Source organism: Mobula hypostoma, chromosome 8, assembly GCF_963921235.1.
Source record: "Mobula hypostoma chromosome 8, sMobHyp1.1, whole genome shotgun sequence".
NCBI classification, from domain to species: domain Eukaryota; kingdom Metazoa; phylum Chordata; class Chondrichthyes; order Myliobatiformes; family Myliobatidae; genus Mobula; species Mobula hypostoma.
In genome coordinates this window covers 23,401,451-23,422,110 of record NC_086104.1, presented here as the reverse complement: position 1 = coordinate 23,422,110, position 20,660 = coordinate 23,401,451, and the positions used below count along the sequence as shown (strand labels likewise).

Sequence of the window (20,660 nt, the reverse complement as noted above, 5' to 3'; positions counted from 1 at the left end):
AATTTTAGTGCTGGATTGTTAATATAAAAGGTCACAGTTCGTAGCCTTCTTCATAAATGCTGCCTGACCTGCTGAATATTTTCAGCACTTTGTCATTTTAGTTTGGATTTCTAGCATCTCCAGCTTTTCTTTTGCTAATATTAGTAGAACATTCAGAATGAATGCCGATGGGGAAAACCATTTCATGAGTCTTTCTGGGTCATGAAATACGTTGTTTGTGACTCGCAAATTATCAAAAAATGAATTAGTTTTAACATAAGGTTGGCTTTATTTGTTACACGCACATCGAAAATACAATGAAATGCCATGTTTTGCATCAACTCAAATGAGCGAGGATTGAGCTGGGGGCAGCCTGCAAGTATTGACACACTTCTGGCAGCACCATACTATGCCCACAATTTACTAATGTCAAACATGCCACAGCAGCCCGAGGAAGGCTATGCAGCCATGGGGAGAAAGTATAAACTCCTTACAAACAATGGCGGGAATCGAACTCTGAACAGCAATTGCTGACACTGTAAACTGTTGCACTACCCACCACCATGAGTACCTAACAGAACCAAAATCAGGAGTTCAATAGAATCAGGACCGAAATTATGGCTGTGGGGGAGGGACGATGTTCCCCAGTGTATTATACTTTTCCTAACCCAAAAGGCTGTTAACTGAGAGCCTCGGCACTCAAATTCTTAATTTCACTTACTTTCTTTCAGTCTGGAGAAACTATGTGAAAAACTCTGTAAAACTGCAGCATTACAGTCTTTTCATTTGACAATCTGCTGTGTATTTTCCATGTCATTTTCAGATTTGTAGCCACCAGATTACCAGGCAAGAATTCAAGCCTGGTTAATGTCATTTCACTGCTAATGCAATGGTTTCTCTGTAAGGTTTCACTGCCAATGTAATGGTTTCTCTGCAGCAGCAGTGTTTGGGTTATGACTAGAGATAACGGGGGCTTTGGAATGTGTGCCATCCAATGAGAGGCATGTTGTTTCTTTCTTGTGGGTCTGAGAGAAAGGATTTGTGGTCTCTTATCGGTGAGAGATGAAGAGAGAAGACACGAGAGGAGCGATCTGGTAGACCGCAGGGTGGAGTGGATTTGAAGTGAGGGTCCAGGAGTTAACAACGCTCAGAGGAAATCGATGGGGAATTAATAGACAAAAAACCGTGAGCTCCAATGTGCACGATAGACTGTTCCAATAAAATGGACCTTTTTTTGTCTACTTTACTAACCCTATAGCCAATTTAAGAATTATAAAGCTTAATTGTTTAATTGCATATGCTGTACCATCTGATCTTTCGTGGTACTGAATTGTAACAGGGAAACACATTACGCAGCATCCATACAAACAAGATTTCATCAGTTTGGCGGGGGTGGCAACTGTCGTCCCCTAGATTAACGCAGCCCACCGAGCCTGGGGGTTACACTGACTTTCTGTCTCATGGTCCAAGCATAGATGCTATGTAGCCTCCTCCCTGATGGTAATAGAACGCACAGTCCATGAGCAGGGGTGGGGTGGGGGGGGGGTGTTACTGGCCTTTCTCCGGTACCTTTCTGTTTCGAAGTCCTTGATGGTGGTGAGGCTGGTGCTGGCAATGTGCTGGGCAATTTCTACTGCCTATTGAAGCGCCTTCCCGTCTGCTGCAGTGCAGTTTCCACTACTGTGCCACCGAAGTAAAGAGGGTTGTGAGTGATGAGAGCTCTCCTGAAGTCGATAACCATCTCCTTTGTCTTGTTGACAATGATGAAGAGGTTATTTGCCTGGCACCAGGACCTGAGCTCCTCCACCTCCTCTCTGTATGCCATCTCATCGTTGTTGGTGGCGAGCCCCACCACTGCCGTGTTATCAGCAGACTTGGCAATGTGATTACTCTGGTGTTTGGCCGTGCAGTCACGCACGAACAGAGTGTAGAGCAATGGGCTCAGCACACAGCCTTGGGGGACACCCATGTTGAGGATAATGGCGAGGAAGGCGCAGTTGTGCATCCCAGTTATCTGAGGTCTTTTAGTTGGGAAGACCAACCTCAGTTGCGCAGTGGTGTATTTAGACTAAAGAGTAAGATTTTGTTCACCAAGATCTGTGGGACAATATTGTTGAATGCTGAACTGAAATTCAGAAGTAGCATTCTGACCTAAGTGTCTTTGCTTTCTCGGTGTGTCCAGACCAGGTGCATGACAGATACTATGACAGTTCTGTTGGTAAGCATATTGGTGAGGGTCCAACGCGGCAGAAATTGAGTTTTCGATGTGTGCCATTACCAGCCATTCAAAGCATTTTCTCATGATTGTTGTCATTGCCACTGGGCAGTAGTCGTTTAATTCTGAAGGTGCACAGTTCTTTGGTACAGGGATGATGGTGGCTGATTTGAAGCATGCAGGGACAGCAGCCTGGATGAGCGAAGTGTTGAAGATGTCCGTGAAGACATCAGTGAGCTGGTGAGTACTTGGCCCGGGATGTTGTCTAGCCTGGCTGCTACAGTGTCTCTGCAGAGTCCGTCACACATCAGCTGCTGTTACAGACAGTGGCTTCTCACCCGGGCGAGGGGTAGCCTTCATGGTTGGCGCTGTGCTGCATGCCTCGAAGCATGCATAAAAGATGTTTACAGCATCAGGGAGGGAGGTGTCACTGGTACAGTCGCTACTGTTTTTCCTTGCACAGTCAGTAATGCCCTTGATGCCCAGCTACATACACCAGGGATTGTTATCAGACAAGTACTCCTGAATTTTTTGTGCATAGATGACCTTTGCCCTCTTACTGCATAAGATAAGGTCTCTCCTGGCTTCTCTCAGAGCTGTTCTGTCACCAGACACGAAGGTAGCAAATCAGGCTTTTAATCGTGAGCACATCCCAGCATTCAGCCAGGGCTTCTGGTTGGCCTGTAAGGTACCAACATCATTTGCACACTTACTGATGTAGCCAATGAAAGATGAAGTATATTCTTTGAGTTCTCCTTTTGGGAAGGGAGCAGATTAAACAACAAGGCTCATGACAGCTGCAGCATCATGACTAAAGTATTCCCTGTATTTATATCTGTCTCTTGGTGATGGCTTGTTCACACTTCTGCGAGAGTGTGAGCTTCCTGCAGCATCACATGCAATTAAATTCCACTGCAACTAGAGTATATCCACTATTGGAAGAGTTCCTGAACTCTCCATTGGACCAGGGAATAAGCCCTGATCCTATTCCAACTGGAAATGACAGGGGAAATTATGCTGCAGTATCTAAGCTGCACCTGTGAGGCTTGACTTTGTGAGACAGGGTGATGTGGCTGCATTATTATGTGTCCCCTGGCACTCTTCAAGAGCTTGAAGAACAAAGTGACTGAACAAACCTCCCGAAGCATCATGCAGATCCTGCTACTGTGCTAATCAATCCTTCCCATAGTCATTCACAGAAATGCCCCCAGCAGTACTCATTTCAGTATATTATTCCGAAGAGCTCCACAGAAACCTTTTCTTGGGATTTCCGGGATGATTTTGTGAAGCAGCAGATGCCAAAATCAGAAGTTATGTTCAGTGAGCCAGATCAGATTCACCTCCAGTCGCCTGTTCCAAAGGCAGAGGCCTACGACCTCCCCTCTTCCACTGTTGTTCACAGAGGGGGAATGATGGAGCCAATGAGGTCAATAAATCTGATCTCATGCCCCACCATTCAGCTCACCACTGAGTCAGCAGTGCAGCACATGTTCTGAGAGGCAAGTCCAGAGGTACTTCTCATCAGGCCCCTCAGCCGTACACCAGTGAACCTCAAATGTCAAATGGTCATCTGCATCCTCTCCAGAACCTTTACGACTATCCTAAAGTACAGTAATCAGAATTGTACATAACGCAACAGTTAATGTTTAATGGTTCTATTTTGACTCATCTGGACAGATGTGTTAACTATAACATAACAAGCATTAATTGCTTCTGTTGCATAGCATGGAAAACTCCATGGGTCCTCCCCAGCTTACAAATACCCAACTTTCATACAACCCGTACATACGGCCAACCATTTGGGAGTCCGGTAGGATGGATTTTGCAGGGCTATTGCGGGGCTGTAAGCACCAACTGCCATGAGGGAACATGGTTCACAGCCACATCTACAACTCAGTAACCTAGGGAGGACAGTAGCATAGTAGTTCAATTCTTGCCGCTGTCTGTAAGGACATTCTCCCTCTGACCGCGTGGGTTTCCCCAGTCTGTTCAGGTTTCCTTCCACAATCCAAAGATGCTTGGACTAGTAGGATAATTGGTCACATTGGTGTGATTGGGCAGCAGAGGCTCATTGGGTTGCTGGGGCCTGTTACCGTGCTGTCAATAAAATAAAAAAAAGAATAGAATAAATACTGTATTTTGTGCAGGTTCAATATAAAAATCTGATTATTATTGGCTAACGCCACAAAAGTAATCCTGAAACTTTCTACGTTGTTCTCATATTAATTTATACCTGCCAACTTCACAAATGCCCCTGCACCCGCCGACGAGCTATCATCCTCTCAGCATCCTGCACCTGTCCCAGCTTCCAATCGGTTTATCAAACATGACTTTCCTTCCATAAAACTGTGTTGACCAATCCTATTATCATTTTCTAAGTCCCCTTCTACCACTTTATTCATGGATTCCAGCATTTGTTCTTCTACTGATGTCGGGTTAACTGATCACTATTTCCCCCTTTTCTATCTCCCTCCTCCAGAAGCTGCAGAAAAGTAGATTTTGAGAAGAATGATGAAAACATCATGGAAAGACAGAGAAACAAGTGAGGAGGTGTTGCGAAAAGCCAGAATACGAAGAGAGCTGATATCATCAATCAGGAAAGGGCAACTGGAATTTCTGGGACATGTACTGAGGAAAGAGTTGCTCGAGTGTCTTACAGAGATGGGGAAAATTGATGGAAGAAAAAGTTGTGGTCGGCAGCGTATGACATTCATGAATTATATCAAGGGATGGACAGGCAAAAGCTTTGAAAAGCTTACTAGAATTTCTCAGATTCAGGACAGATGGAAGACCATGATCATCCACATCATACAACATGGCACATAACAATAATGATGACTCCATAATTAATGTGCTTATACTACCTTCTAACCACAGGAACTATCGCATAATTTATGGAAGATACTTTTGAAAGATGGTAACAGTGTATCCTCATGCTCCATTGTAGAGACAGCAGCAAATATGGAAAGTTGTCATGAAGGCGTTACATCATCTATGTCATTTAACATTGGTGCCATCTGCCCTAATTCCAATTCACATCTTCAACCCAATGTCCACTGCAAGCAGCCATTATGCATGCCAATGATAGAACACAGAACAGTACAGCAGAGGAACAGGACTGACAGCCCCAAAATGTTGTGCCGAATCCCTCCCTTCATCTCTCACACTTCACACCTACGGAAGAGGAAAATACGAAGAAAAAACTCAAATTACACAAGACAGACAAGAGGTATAACACAAATACAGAAGCAAGTGACCTTGATGTAAGTACCATGAAAAGAGGTTTGGAGGAAAAATTCTACAAGGAAGATGCAGATTGATTTGTCAATACATGCCAGCCTGGAAATTGCTCCATGACTATATTTTGGTGTAAAAATATCAGAGGCATTGGTCACCCCCAAATATTGTTTGTCAAAGCTACATGGAGAGTGAAAATTTCCATTATAAGATTGACATTTCAGCAGTTTGTTGTTAGTTTGTGTGAAGCTGCTCTGCACCTGGTGGTGTCAATTTCAGCATTACAACCCCTTTTCTCCTATCTACATTTCTCTTAAGTGTTGACATCGAACCTACGTCCACACTTCCGGCAGCTCGTTCCACACTCTCACCACCCTCTGAGTGAAGAAGCTCCTCCTCATGTTCCCCTTAAAAATTTCACCTTTCATCTTAACCGATGACCTCTAGTTCTGGTCTCACCACTCCTCAGTAGAAAAAGTCTGCTTGTATTTACCCTATCTACTGTATACCCCTCATAACTTTGTATACCTCTATCATATCTCCCTTCATTCTTCTATACTCTAGGGAATTATAGGGTAAATTGTCATTGCATAAATGAAAAATAGTTGGAGTGTGCACTAAGACAAATGCACTGCACCAAAGAGTGCTATACAAGGTCACTCTTACCCTCGACCATTGGGCTCTATAGCCAAGGAAGTGATGACCCCTCCTGTTAGACTGTAGGAGGTAACTTATTTTTTATTCTTTCTTATTTCTCCTAATATTTGTATATCTGTGTACTTGTAATGCTACTGTCTTGTCTCCCTTTCTCTTCACCATTTACACCTCGGACTTCAACTACTGCACAGAGTCTTGTCATCTTCAGAAGTTTTCTGATGACTCTGCCATAGTTGGATGCATCAGCAAGGGAGATGAGGCTGAGTACAGGGCTATGGTAGGAAACTTTTTCACATGGTGTGAGCAGAATTATCTGCAGCTTAATGTGAAAAAGACTAAGGAGCTGGTGGTAGATCTGAGGAGAGCTAAGGTACCGGTGACCCCTGTTTCCATCCAGGGAGTCAGGGTGGACATGGTGGAGGATTACAAATACCTGGGGATACGAATTTACAATAAACTGGACTGGTCAAAGAACACTGAGGCTGTCTACAAGAAGAGTCAGAGCCGTCTCTATTTCCTGAGGAGACTGAGGTCCTTTAACATCTGTCGGATGATGCTGAGGATGTTCTATGAGTCTGTGGTGGCCAGTGCTATCATGTTTGCTGTTGTGTGCTGGGGCATCAGGCTGAGGGTAGCAGACACCAACAGAATCAACAAACTCATTCGTAAGGCCAGTGATGTTGTGGGGATGGAACTGGACTCTCTGACGGTGGTGTCTGAAAAGAGGGTGCTGTCCAAGTTGCATGCCATCTTGGACAACGTCTCCCATCCACTACATAATGTACTGGTTGGGCACAGGAGTACATTCAGCCAGAGACTCATTCCACCGAGATGCAACACAGAGCGTCATAGGAAGTCATTCCTGCCGGTGGCCATCAAACTTTACAACTCCTCCCTTGGAGGGTCAGACACCCTGAGGCCAATGGGCTGGTCCTGGACTTATTTCCCAGCATAATTTACATATTACTATTTAACTATTTATGGTGTTATTACTATTTATTATTTATGGTGCAACTGTAACGAAAACCAATTTCCCCCGGGATCGATAAAGTATGACTATGACTATGACTATGTAATTTCCTCTGGGATCAATAAAGTACCCATCTATCTATCTAATGTAATCAGGACCTGCAAAACACTCTGCTGCAAGTTAAGCAGATTTTAAGATGCAACTACTGTTTTGGAGTGGTGTGAAGGATCTTCTAGTCCTCCATAAATTATTTAGTCCAACAATGGGAGATTTGGGAGCAGAGTATCAAAGTCAACATATACGATGGATCTCAGCCCAAAACATCGACTATTTATTCCTTTCCATAAATACTGCCTGACCTGCAAAGTTACTCCGGCAATTTGCATGTGTTACTCCAGGAACACCACAAATCCTGGAAAGCAACTTGAGTCAAGTTCTAAACTAATGTTACTTAGTTTGTGCTAAGATCCAATCAGATGAGAAATGATTTCCATTCCCACTCTTTCCTCTCCTGCTAAACATTTATCATGTTTTCTTGCCTAGACCAGCTCAGTACTCGGAAATAATTAGACAACAAGAGTGTGAATTCAATGAATGAGCAAACATCATTTACTAGAAAATAAAACAACTCATCGAAACAATTAAAGGGAAAATAGCATTTTGCAGCGTGTTTCTGGCACAGCTGTTAAGATTGGGCATGTCTCCAATTTAGCAGAATCTGACAAGTCTCTGTCTGCTGTTGTTTTAGTAACAATGATAGAACACATTAAGCAAGAGCTGCAATGTTTAAAACCATCCCCTTCACTTCATATCTCCATTGGGCAAATTAATATAGTTCTTGGACGGTTCACTCAAATTCCAACTCAGCATTGGAGAATGTCACAGTCATTGAGCAAGCAAAGAAACTGCTCAGGTCTGAATACCTGAAGGCACCAGAAATATGTTTCAGAGAAGTCAAGACAATCACCAGTAATTGGCTGAAGTATATCGTCAAGGGAAAGCAGGAAGAAGTTGTGTGGGAACAGCACTTCATCATATTCACGGGAAAGGTCACAGTCATCAGGTACAAGATGCTCTCATTGTTACTACTCATGGAACAGATGTAGCTCACAGCCCTCCGCTGAGAAACTACAGTCAGCCTTTCAATTTTATCTGAGAACAACAATGGATTGTGTCTACAGAGGCATGGAATACAGAGAAAAGTGGACAAATGCAGTATGCTCATGGAGGCCTTCATCCTAATGACTAGGGGTGTGCAGACATCCCACCTCTCCCGGGAGCTCCAGGAGTCTCCCGCATATTAATAGTGGCTCCCTGATGCACACAAATTATATACAATATCACGGAAATCAGGTTTTTTGAGAGCGAGCGAGAGAAAGCAAGAGAGAGCACGAGAGCGACCACGAGAGAGAGCGCGCGAGCAAGACAGCGAGAGAGCGACCAAGAGAGAAAGCAAGCGAGAGTGCGCGAGCGAGAGCAAAAGCGAGCGAGAGCAAAAGCAAGCGAGAGAGTGAGCGAGAAAGCAAGCAAGAGCGCTTGAGAGTGTGCGAACGACCACGAGAGAGAGAGCGCGAGCGACAGCACGCCATGGCAGAGTGTTCCAAATAAAATATAAAACATACGTCACCCCAGACTACACTAAAGTGTACCCCTGCCTAATAGGGGTCAAAATCATGACAGTGTTGCTCACTGCACTGTTTGCAACAGTGACTTTTCTATTGCCCATGGTGGGTTAAGACTGTAAAAGACATGTTGAGGTGAGTTTAACAGGTGTCATTAGTTCATTAGCATAGCTAACATTATTTAAACTAGCTGGCTCGCTGCTCAGGAGCTACTCTATTGCAGATGTCCCACCTCTCCCGGCAATCTCCCGCAAATTGATGGTGCTCTATGTGTTGATTCTGGCAATGCACAGGTCTCACTACCTGCAGTGGTTCTACCTGCCTCGGGACAAGATTGGCCATGTTGCTGTGGAGCACTCCCTTAACTGGTAATTGATAATTGGTTTGTAATTGTCACATGTATTGAGGTACAGTGAACAACTTCATTTTGTTTGTCATCCACACATATCATTTCACAAGGTTAATACATCAAGGTAGTACAAGGGAAAAGTAATAACAGAATGCAAAGTTTCAGTTGCAGGGGAAGTGCAGGCAGACAATGAAGTGCAATGGTTATGACAAGTTAGATTGTGAAGTCAGGAATTGGACTGTATCTTAAAAACTTGTGCAGATGAACCCCCTTTGACCAGAAGTCGACAGTCTGCAAGTAGTCAAGAGGGAAGACAAAATGATGGATCTGGTCAGGTGTTTCACAAACAAACCATAAAATTCACTTGGCAGAGTCAAGCTGGTTGAGTTCTGAAGGTCAGTTATCAGAATGTCTTGCTGATCTCACCGATTAAAGCGCCTAAGACTGAAATCATCACGGCGGTGCAGAGGCTGTTCAGCACTGTCTACCAGCCTCTCACTCACTGCTACCAAAGGAAGGTGTCTGCATAAAATGGCCTCTCTCTCTCTCTCTCTCTCACTCACTGTTCCCAAGGGAAAGTCCTTGTGTTTGAATAATCACCCTCTCTCCCTCGATGCTGTCGGAGGTTGGTACCAGAGCAAGGTTTAATCAATGCAGTTTGTGGATTGGACTCAAATTCACAAAAGATGTGTTTCTAGTTTCCTGGTTGCTCCTTTTACTTGTTGCTAGTTCGGGTGATTTTGAACTGGGGGTGGCTTGCAGATAATGAACATCGAGCTGAATTGAAGTATGCCTTTTGATTTTGTGCTTTACATTCTGTGCTTTTGTTCTTTTTTTCTCTTGCCACTGTGCAATTTATTTTGTTTTTTGCCTGCGGAGGAGGGGGTTGATACTTTTTCTTTGAACAGGTTCCATAGTTCTTCTTTGTTTCATGGCTGTCTGTGGAAAGATGAATCTCAGGGTTGTAAAGTACATTTATTATCAAAGTATAAATGTACTTTGAAACCTCTGAGGTGCTATTGAGCGAACCAGCACAAGATGTGTACCAATTTGCTTTCATCCTAACCATCCTACCTGTTGCAGACGCATCTGCCCCAGATAGAAGTAACCAATGAACAGATGTCCTTCAGTCCTGACTTCATACTGAGTTTATGCTACATCACATTGTATGGCATGACAAATGAGACCAATTCAGAGAAGTTCTGGTAGTTCAAAACGAATGCAATACAAGTCCTCAAGGCCCAGAATCTTCCTCACTCTGCCATCCCAATCAAGCTGGGGAGATACTCATGATTTAATTGGACTGCATAGAGCAACACCAGAAGCAGCATAGCTAATAATAAGGCACTAACCAGGTGAAGCTGAGGCACACATGTTAAAACACACCAAAGCCTATGAAGCATGCAATAAATACAGCAAAACACTCCCATAACCAACAGATCAAACCAAAGCTCTGCAATCCAACCACATCTAGAAATAGTGGTGGGCAATTAAACAGTTAACAGGAAGAGGAGGAGCCAACAGTATTCCCATTCTCTGTTACAGCAGGTCATGGGCAAGTGGTGAAGACTAAAGTGTCCACCACAATCAAAAGCCAGAAATGCCAAGAATCCATTTCCCTTTGCTCCTGAGATTCTCAGCATCACAGAAGCTGGTCTTCAGCCAACCTGATTAATTCCGTGTGATAACAAGAAAACTGGATACTGCAAAGCTATGAAGCCAGACCAAGTCTGGCTGTCAGACTGAGACTTATTCCCTGGAACCAGCATCTAGCTAAGCTGTTCTAGCACCATTATAACACTCGCATCCACCCAACGATATGAAAAGTTGTCCAGGTGCATCCTGGTCTTCTTTTTCTTCTTGTGAGTTCCTGAGACCCTAAGACTGAAGCCATCTGATAGGGTCACCCCTAGTGATAAGGTCAAGGTGGAGGTTCCAGACAAAGAGAGATCCAACCAAGGCTGCAACGGTGGAGCTGGCGGCAAATGATGACACATCACAACAGAAGTGACGGTGGAGGAAGGCTGCAGAAGTGACGAGTTCCCAGTTATCTCGCATGTCCTGCCACTAGGTCCTAACCCCGCTCTGTAAAGGACCGTGGGTAAAGGGGTGGCTGCCTGTACAGCTGCCTCCCCCCCATGTTAAACAAAGTCACGCACAGGCATTCTCCATGAAGGGAATAACTCCTTGAGAGAACACAACACTCGACTCAAGTGAGCACACCACATCCTGTTCACAAAGAAGGGCAAATAATTGCTCAATCAATGCACCCTGAATTATTGGTGCAGTGAACATTAAGAGCCACCTGCTCACTGTTTCCCAGTTTGGGTTTTCACAGGGCAAATGAACTGGAGTGATCATCATAACATTGGTCCAAACATAGACCTCACAGCTGAATTTCAGAGAAGTGAGAATGACAGGCACAGAGACGGTGAGGGATTGAGAGGGGCACGTGGAGAGGGTGAGGAGAGAGGGGTTGGAGAGGGGGGTTGGAGAGGTGGGTTGGAGAAGTGGGGTTGGAGAAGGGGGGTGGAGAAGGGGGGTGGAGAAGGAGAGAAGTGGGAAAGGAGGGGGTCGGAGGAGAGAGGGTGTGGAGGAGAGAGTAAGAGGGGGAACCTATCTGGTCACAGGGGATATGAGATACATTGGGGATGGTGAGTGTATCTTCGACATGCCAGTGTTGCTCAAACCCTAAGAAATGAAAACATACAAATAAATATATCAGCTCATTTCCTGTAGAAGGTCTTGAGAAATTAAAGTTACTGCCTGCAGATCGTTGAATGACTTTATTATTGATAGACCTAAAGCAAGCATGGTCAATTTCCTGGTGAACACCATTTGCAAATTATTAGCAACCTTTCAAAGACCTCAAGAAAGCATTGCTTCAAAGTCTGGTAAGCAGTCAGATTTTATTGGAACTCTTCATCCAATAATTTTATTTTTCATATGCTCTCGTTGCCTAAGGGGTATCTCCTTATTTCTGAGATTTCTTTCATTTTCCACTCATCAGTAAGTGGACCTGGAAGCATTATGCCTCTTATATTGTTTCAGATCATCACTTTGGTCTTAAGTGTTAGAAATGTATTGCTGCTTATTGCTAAATACAAATTTTGAATGCTGCAGGGTAAACGTGAACATCTGCCATTATAAACCATGTCATAGCAGAGCAGCAACTGTGCTTATGCATCAAAAAAAGCACTAGGCACAGTCTTGAAGGGATTTAAATGTTCCTGGTTCTTGCTTTGCCTCATTCTCCCAATCTACAGGCCAACAGATGCGCATGTTACCTATCGAAATGAGGGAAAAAATTTAAATGTCCAACATTCCTCTGTTCGATTTAACATTAATTTATGCTAAGGTGGTATAGTGGCACACCAGTGGAGCTGCTAGCACGCAGAGGCAGTAATCTCACAATCGTGATCTCATCTGCTGTCTGTGTGGAGTTTGAATGCATTCCTAAGGACTGCATCGACTGAGAAGACAGCTGCACTGGCCCCTGCTTGGGAATAGCCCCTTTCGAGGGCATAGCTGCAACAGATCATGAGGACTCAGTTGAAGTGTTTTTGCTAAAAGTATTAAATGATAAAGTATTTACTGAGACATCACCAGCTACATGCCTCAATTAACATTAAATTGCTGACAGGTTTATTTTCAGTCAATTTTTTAACACTGGCAAAGCCAACATTTGCTGCTGATTTGTAATTGCCCGTGGGAAGGAGATGGTGAACCTCCTTTGTCTGGCCTGCCAACTTTCACAGGATGAGCAGATATTTCCTCTACGAAGCCCCTCTACAAACTCCATTCCCCATCACCAACTCCATCCATCTCCATGGCAGCTCTCCTAAACTGAACCAGCCTGTTCATAATTTTGCTGTCTCATCTCATCCAAGATGTCTAGGCTGTGTCATCACTTCTCCATCCTGTAATATTCCCCTGCCTCAATTCATCAGCAGTTGCCATGTTGATGCATTGGTCACTTCAACAAATGACTTCACCACCTCTTGTAGATATCCTTGATATTGGGGTGGGTTGTGCCCATGATGGAGCTGTCTAAGTCTATAATCCTCGGCAGCCTTTTGCAATCGTGCACATTGCATCATAGGCTGGTATGGAGGATCCAACCAGTCACAATTCCTTCCACAGTACATCTATAGAGATTTGCAAGTGTCTTTGGTGACGTACCAAATCTCCTCAAACTCCCTTGAACTTCCTGAGCATTTTCACGAAAGCTTGAGAACATACAGAACTCTGTTGCCCCAAGTCATTGAATGTTGAAATGGAACTGGTTTCGTGACAGCAGGAGAACGACATTAAAGAATCACTTGGCAAAGATGTTTAATATTTTAAAAGGAATGGGATAAATCAAAATAGCGGATCCGGTAAATATCTAGAATGAAAATCAAGGGAGATGGATATAAAAGATTAAATAGAAAAAACTGAGGATGGAGAGATGGTTGCAAGGATGTGCTGTTATAACTGGAATAACCTTTTTTATGCCATGGACCCCTACCAGTAACTGAGGGGTCCATGGTCCTCAGGTTGGGACTCCTGCTGAAGGGTAATGTCAAAGCTCTCTGCTTCACAGACACCATGAGAAGGATAAAACTGTTCCAATTTTAGCCGACTTGTCAGAAAATCATCCAGCAAAATGTGGAACATGCATCACAGAAACATAGAAATCTACAGCACATTACAAGCCCTTCAGCCCACAATGTTGTGCCAACCATGTAACCTACTCTAGAAGTTGCCTAGAGTTTCCCTACTGCATAGCCCTCTATTTTTCCAAGCTCCATGTACCTATCTAAAAGTCTCTTAAAAGACCCTATTGTATACCACCTTCGCTGGCAGTACATTCCACACACCCACCACTCTGTGTGAATCAATTCAATTCTATCCAGAGGACTTTGCAGAGCTTCCTTTATATTTTGGGATAATTCTCAGTTTCTGATGTCAGATGTAATTATGACTTACTGCAGTATTCAAAACTTACCCATGCTTACTCAACAAAGCAAAACAGTTTCATGGTGAGTATTCCGTAAAATGTTAAAGTCTGTGTCAAATCAGTAATTCAAAGCTGATTGGAGTAGCCAAGAATGCAAGAACACACCCTGCAGAGAGTGTGCTGTTGCAAGATCAACACTGGGTTTCCCATCTTAATTTGCAAGCGTGGATGTCAGAAGCAGCTGGCTGTTTCAGAGCACTGACATCTTCATCTCTGGTACAACTGCAAACACTCAGTTTGGTTGTTAACTCTTTGAACTTTACACACCATCATCACTCCTTACAATTATGATCTTTGATCAGACTTTTGTCTTGTGCCCTGATATCTTCTTTCCTGACTTTATACTCTGCCACCGCTCCTTACTGTGACACAGCAGTTAAAGAAAAAGTAACTGAGAGACCTGAGTCAGTAATAGAGACTTGTCTTTATAGCTCACTATTGTAGCAATGTTACCTATATTCAGTTCTGGAATTTAAAAAAAACAACTAGACATGGGCAATGCCGGCCACAAAGTGATATAATACAAAGTGAGGGCTTATATGGGAGGCAGGGTTTGAGGGTCGGCACAACATTGTGGGCCGAAGGGCCTGTACTGTGCTGTACTATTCTATGTTCTATGTTCTATAATGAGGCTTGACGCAGTGATGTCTCACAGCTTCAGAGACCCAGGTTCAATCATGGTCTGTGGCACTTTCTGTGTTAAGTTTTCATATCTTCTGTGTACCCCATGACAGTTCTCCCTGCTGTTAGGCTCCCCTTGGATCCACCCAGTGCTCTGGTTTCCCCCCCTTGCCCAAAGACACAATGGCTGGTGGGTTAACTGACTTCACAAATTACCGCTTGGCTTGTGGATGGCATGAGAATCGGGGTTGTTGACAAGCATGTCAGGGAGAATAAATTATTGGGAATGATAGCACTTCTCTGAGAGACAGCATAAACTTAATGGCCACTCTACATTGTAAGAAAACATATTGAAAAAAACTGCCAGATTGAGCATATATGCCATTTTTAATTATCTGACAGATTATCTCTTTCACCAGAACTAGTACAAATCAGATGCAAAATTACAGCGGCTCACATTACCCAGTCTAGATAATGTTTTGAAATATTAGCCTCTTGAACTTGCTCTTCACCATTAAATTATAGCCTCAATTCTCCTTTCCAGTCTACACAAAGCAATTTTACACTCCTTTTCTTATCAAGATTTTCTCTAGCTATGCCTTAAAAATATCCAAAAACTCTGCTTCTACCAGCATCTGAGGAAGGGTTACAAGCACACTAGAACCTCTGAGAGAAGGAATTTCACCTCATGTCTGCCTTAAGTAGGTAAACTCTTATTTTTGAACACTTCTCCCTGGTCATTGACTCTCAGTAAAAGACTTGGGATTTAATCAAGTCACATATTCCTCTTCAAAACTCCAGTGGATACAAACCTTGCCTGTCCACTTCCTCATAAGACAGCCCACACATTCTGGGTATTTTCTGAACTGCTCTGACTCAGCAAGAAAGTGCAAAACTAAAAACTAGTAATACATTCCCCCTTGTACCCCATGCGTTATTTATTTTTATACACACATTCTTTCTCTCACTCTCCTTTTTCTCCCTCTGTCCCTCTGACTATACCCCTTGCCCATCTTCTGGGTTCCCCCCCCTCCGCCTGTCTTTCTCCCCGGACCTCCTGTCCCATGATCCTCTCACATCCCCTTTGTCAATCACCTGTCCAGCTCTTGGCTCCATCCCTCCCCCTCTTGTCTTCTCCTATCACTTTCGATCTCCCCCTCCCCCTCCCACTTTCAAATCTCTTACTAACTCTTCCTTCAGTTAGTCTTGACGAAGGGTCTTGGCCCAAAACATCGACTGTACCTCTTTCTAGAGATGCTGCCTGGCCTGCTGCGTTCACCAGCAACTTTTGTGTGTGTTGCTTGAATTTCCAGCATCTGCAGAATTCCTGTTGTATACATTAACTCAAGAGAGTTTGCAAATGCTGGAACTCCAGAGGAACAAACTCAAAATGCTGGAGGTACTCAGCAGGTCAGGCAGCGCCTATTGGGCCAAAACCCTTCATGAGTACATCAAGTGAAGAATTTTGAAGAAGTTACACAGAGATCACATGGAATTTAATATTCAACTTTCACCTATTTCTGTAGAGATTTTTTTTATATTCATTTACAGGAATGTGGGTGTCGCCAGCTAAGCTAACATTTATTGCTCATCCCTAGTTGCCCTTGAGAAGGTGGTGATGACCTGCCTTCTTGAACCGCTGCAAGGTTTTCAACCTTGTTTTACAGAACACTGCGCATTACACCTTTCTTTTTGTTAATTCAGTATGTCATGCAGCCCTATATATTAGAAAAACAAGCCGACAGAAGTAAAAATCTGAGTTGTGAACAACTCTCATATTTTAATAATTATGTCAATATGCATCATGTCAGGCCACCTACACTCTTCAACAAAAAAGGACAACAGATGCACCAGAAAGAGTTCAAGAACTCTCATCTAATAAAGGGTTGAAGTCCTGCTAAAAAACCATGAGCTTAAAAAGCAAATAATTTATAACTGCCGCTAAGCCAATAATATCCTCTGATGTTCATGAATATTATTTTTTATTATGCATAGCTTTACGAGCAGGGTTCATTGTTGCAATTCTTAGTTTATTTAAGACAGAGTAAGGGAGTGCAAAAGTGGGGGACATAATTTGATGAAAGCCACTAATAAATCCAGTAAGGAATTCAGATATTTCTTTGCACATGGAGGCTGCTGCAATAAAGGGTTCAGGCAGGTGGCCAGGATACAAAGAAGTGAGAACCAGATTAGTGTGAGGGAATGGAAAGAATTATACCAGGAGTATTTGAAAATGCTGCCATAAATGTTGATCATACTGTTGGTGTCAATTTGGAAATTCCATTGATTCATCCATCTCCATGCACTTACGATGATGGCATTCTGACACCATAAGTGTCAAACAATTATACTTAATACATTAGTCTCACCCTTAATTAAGACAAGTGAGAGTACAGGAAGACAGAGAGCTTAGTGACGTGACGACAACCTTTTCCACAGTACCAGCAAAAGAGCTGGGCTTTGACTTCTGAAAGGAGGTGACACACATGTTCCTGTCTATCAACAGTGCTGAGGTTGAGGGGTAGTGACCTTCATGTTCCTAGATGAGAACATCATCAACAGCTTGTCCTGATCCAACCACATCTATGTCATTGCCAAGAAAGCTCACCAACTCCTCGACTTCCTCAGGAGGCTAAAGAAATCCAGCATGTTCCCATTGATTCTGACCAATGCTTATTAATGCACGATAGAAAGCATTCTGTGTGGGTGCACAATGGCTTGGCATGGCAACTGTTCTGCACCCGACTGCAAGAAACCGCAGAGGGTTGAGGACACAGCTCAGCACATCACAGTATAATCAGTATATCACTCACCAGTATAATCAAAGGCTCCACCTTCCCCAGACAGTCCCTCTTCTCCCCTCTCCCATGAGGTAGAAGATACAAAAGCCTGAAGCTATGCTCCAGAACAGCTTCTATCCCACACGGAACAGACTCTTGAATGCACCTAGTATACACTACGATGGACTCTACCTCGTTATGATCTTGCAGGTTATCATTTACCTGCACAGTAATTTTTGGAATCTTTTACACTTTATTCTGCATTGTCAATGTTTTACCTTGTTCTAGCTCAATGCACTGTGTAATGATTTGATCTGTATAAACAGTATGCAAGACAAGCTTTTCACTGTATCTTGGAACATGTGAAAATACTGAACCAATATTTTTGTAACTGAAACTGGTATAAATAAGATACAAAAACCAGGAGTGATATTCCAGCACTTTATGACCACCATCAGAAACAATTTGCAAGGCAAAGCTAGATAAATGTATGAGGTAGAAAGGAACAGAAAGTAATTGACTTAGGGGAATTGACAAAGTGTGGCAGAAGGCCTGTACAAGTCATAAATAGCACCAAGAATAAATTGTACAACTGTATTTACTACATGTATGAGAGATTTAGACATTTAAATAGACAAGGTATAGAAGGATACTGTCCTAATGGAGGCAAATGGGATTAGTGTGGTCGGGCAAAGGTTTGGCATCGACATGATGGACTGAAGGCCTTACTTCTGTGATAGACATCTCTATGGCTCAATGAAAATCAATGTATATTCTTGTAACTTATGCACATTTACAAAGGAGATTGTGGCACCTCCAGATATTACCCAATGAGACCTGTTATCACAAGCATGAGAAAGTCTGCAGATGCTCAAAATTCAAAGCAACACACACCAAATGCTGGAGGAACTCAGCAGGTCAGGCAGCATCTATGGGAAAAAAAAATAAAAGTTGACGTTTTGGACCAAGACACTTCTTCAGGGCTGAGAAGGAAGGGGGCAGATGTCAGAATAAATACACATGGGGAGAGGGGAAAGAGGTTAGATGGAAGGTGAAGACAGGCAGGTGGAAACAGTCAAGGGCTGGAGAAGAAAGAATCTGATGGGAGAGAAAAGTGGACCATAGGAGAAAGGGAAAAGAGGATTAAATAACTTGCAAGTGAGAATAAGTAAATTAAAGGTCAGAGTGGGGAAAGAGGAAAGGTGGGGGGGGACTTGTTTACCAGAAGGAGAAATTGATATTCATACCATCAGATTGGAAGGTACCCAGATGCAAATTGTTTCCAGTAGCACTACATGTAAACAAAAGTTAACACCATGATTTTTATCACAGCCACATTTCCAGTGTGCATGACAGTACCAGACCTTCTGGAGTTCACAGTGCTAGACTGCATTATGCATTCTCAAAGTCTAAACCACGTTCATCCATTAACTTCACAGCTCAATTCAATAGCAGGGTGAATAAAATGTGAGCCACCCAATTGATTTTCTCAGCTGTAAATCCCCCAAATATCATTTTATTTCAAAACTAAGGAGCCTCATGCCATCCAAAGCAGAATAATTGCAGATGGCTTTTCCTTCAGCCTTCATCCAGATTGGACATGAAGGATTAATTTCAGTCAGGATTAGTGGAATTAGGCAAGAAAATAGATAAACCAAGTCAACAGGCCTTCTCTGATCTTTACTTTGCTTCAGAACCAGGCTAATTGTTCTGTTAATTATACTTTACCAGGCATTGTCGCTTATCATATCTCATCAAAAGGGCATCAGGAGAACCAGGAGAATTATCCATTCAGATGGAGGAGATGTACAGGTCCCCAACATGTCAAGCTGCCAGAAGACGAATTAATCGTCTTCAACCCCCTTTAGGAGGTCTGGTATAGCATCAACAAACACCAATACTGAGCTTATAACCAAGTCACAATCTCAACAACCCTCAGAATGAAAATATGCATGTTGCTGTCGCTAAAAATAATAGTAAAAGCAATTTCCTTTTCACAGTGAGTAACCTGAGAGATTGTACAGTAGACTTTATATGGAGAGGGGGTTGGGAGTGTTGGCATTGTGTGTGAATTCTCAAAATCATAAATATATTCTTTACATGCAGGTAAATAAAGTATCATTGGTGGTTGATATCAATTTTTTTTGAAAAAGCATTCATTCTCGTTTATAGTCTCAACCTGCCAGACTGGGTAAATGGTTTGAGTTTGTACAGTGATATGAGCAAGACAAACGTGTTCAGCATTTGCTTTCCTCCTCAGAACGCAGCTCACTCAGTGTGCATTGATTTTAGCTCACTTATCACCATCTCTGCAGCAACAAGGGTATCATGGGAGGCCAAGCAATCGAACAAAATCTGCTCAGTGGCCTTGGAAGATAATGCTCTTTCCAACAAAGTACAAACCATGTCAGTACAGTACTTCATTACACTCACCCAAAATGCTTCATCTCTACAATAATAACTCATACTATGCTAGAGTTAGCACAGATTGTGATTGCCTGAGTTAGAGGGGTGGGAGCATGGGGGAGAGAAAGAAACACAGACACACACACACACACACAGGGAAGGAGAGAGACAGAGACAGATACACAGAAAGAGAGAGGAAGAGAGAAACTGAGACAGAGAGACAGACTCAGAGAAGAGTGACAGAGACACAGAGAGACAGACACACAGAGAAGAGAGAGGGGGGAAGAGAGAGGGGGGAAGAGAGAGGGGGGAAGAGAGAGGGGGGAAGAGAGAGGGGGGAAGAGAGAGGGGGGAAGAGAGAGGGGGGAAGAGAGAGGGGGGAAGAGAGAGGGGGAAGGGGAGAGGAAGGAGTGGAGAGTTGGGGAGAGAGGGGAGAAGAGAGGGGAGGAGAGAAGGGGAGGAGAGAAGGGGAGGAGAGAAGGGGAGGAGAGAAGGGGAGGAGAGAAGGGGAGGAGAGAAGGGGAGGAGAGAAGGGGAGGAGAGAAGGGGAGGAGAGAAGGGGAGGAGAGAAGGGGAGGAGAGAAGGGGAGGAGAGAAGGGGAGGAGAGAAGGGGAGGAGAGAAGGGGAGGAGAGAAGGGGAGGAGAGAAGGGGAGGAGAGAAGGGGAGGAGAGAAGGGGAGGAGAGAAGGGGAGGAGAGAAGGGGAGGAGAGAAAGGGAGTCAGAAACAGAAGAGAGAAATAGACACAGATAGACAATGAAAAAGAAAGAGATAGAAGGAGACAGACAGGGAGACAGAGAGAAGCTTAAAATTCAGGGTGCT

General features: G+C 43.5%; 1 protein-coding gene across 1 annotated transcript in view; it reads right to left on the bottom strand.

Annotated features, from left to right (window-relative positions):
• The window catches only part of ryr2a (ryanodine receptor 2a (cardiac)), an 801,439-nt gene that overhangs the window by 385,933 nt on the left and 394,846 nt on the right, over window positions 1-20,660 (bottom strand). The gene's annotated exons all lie outside the window — the stretch shown is intronic.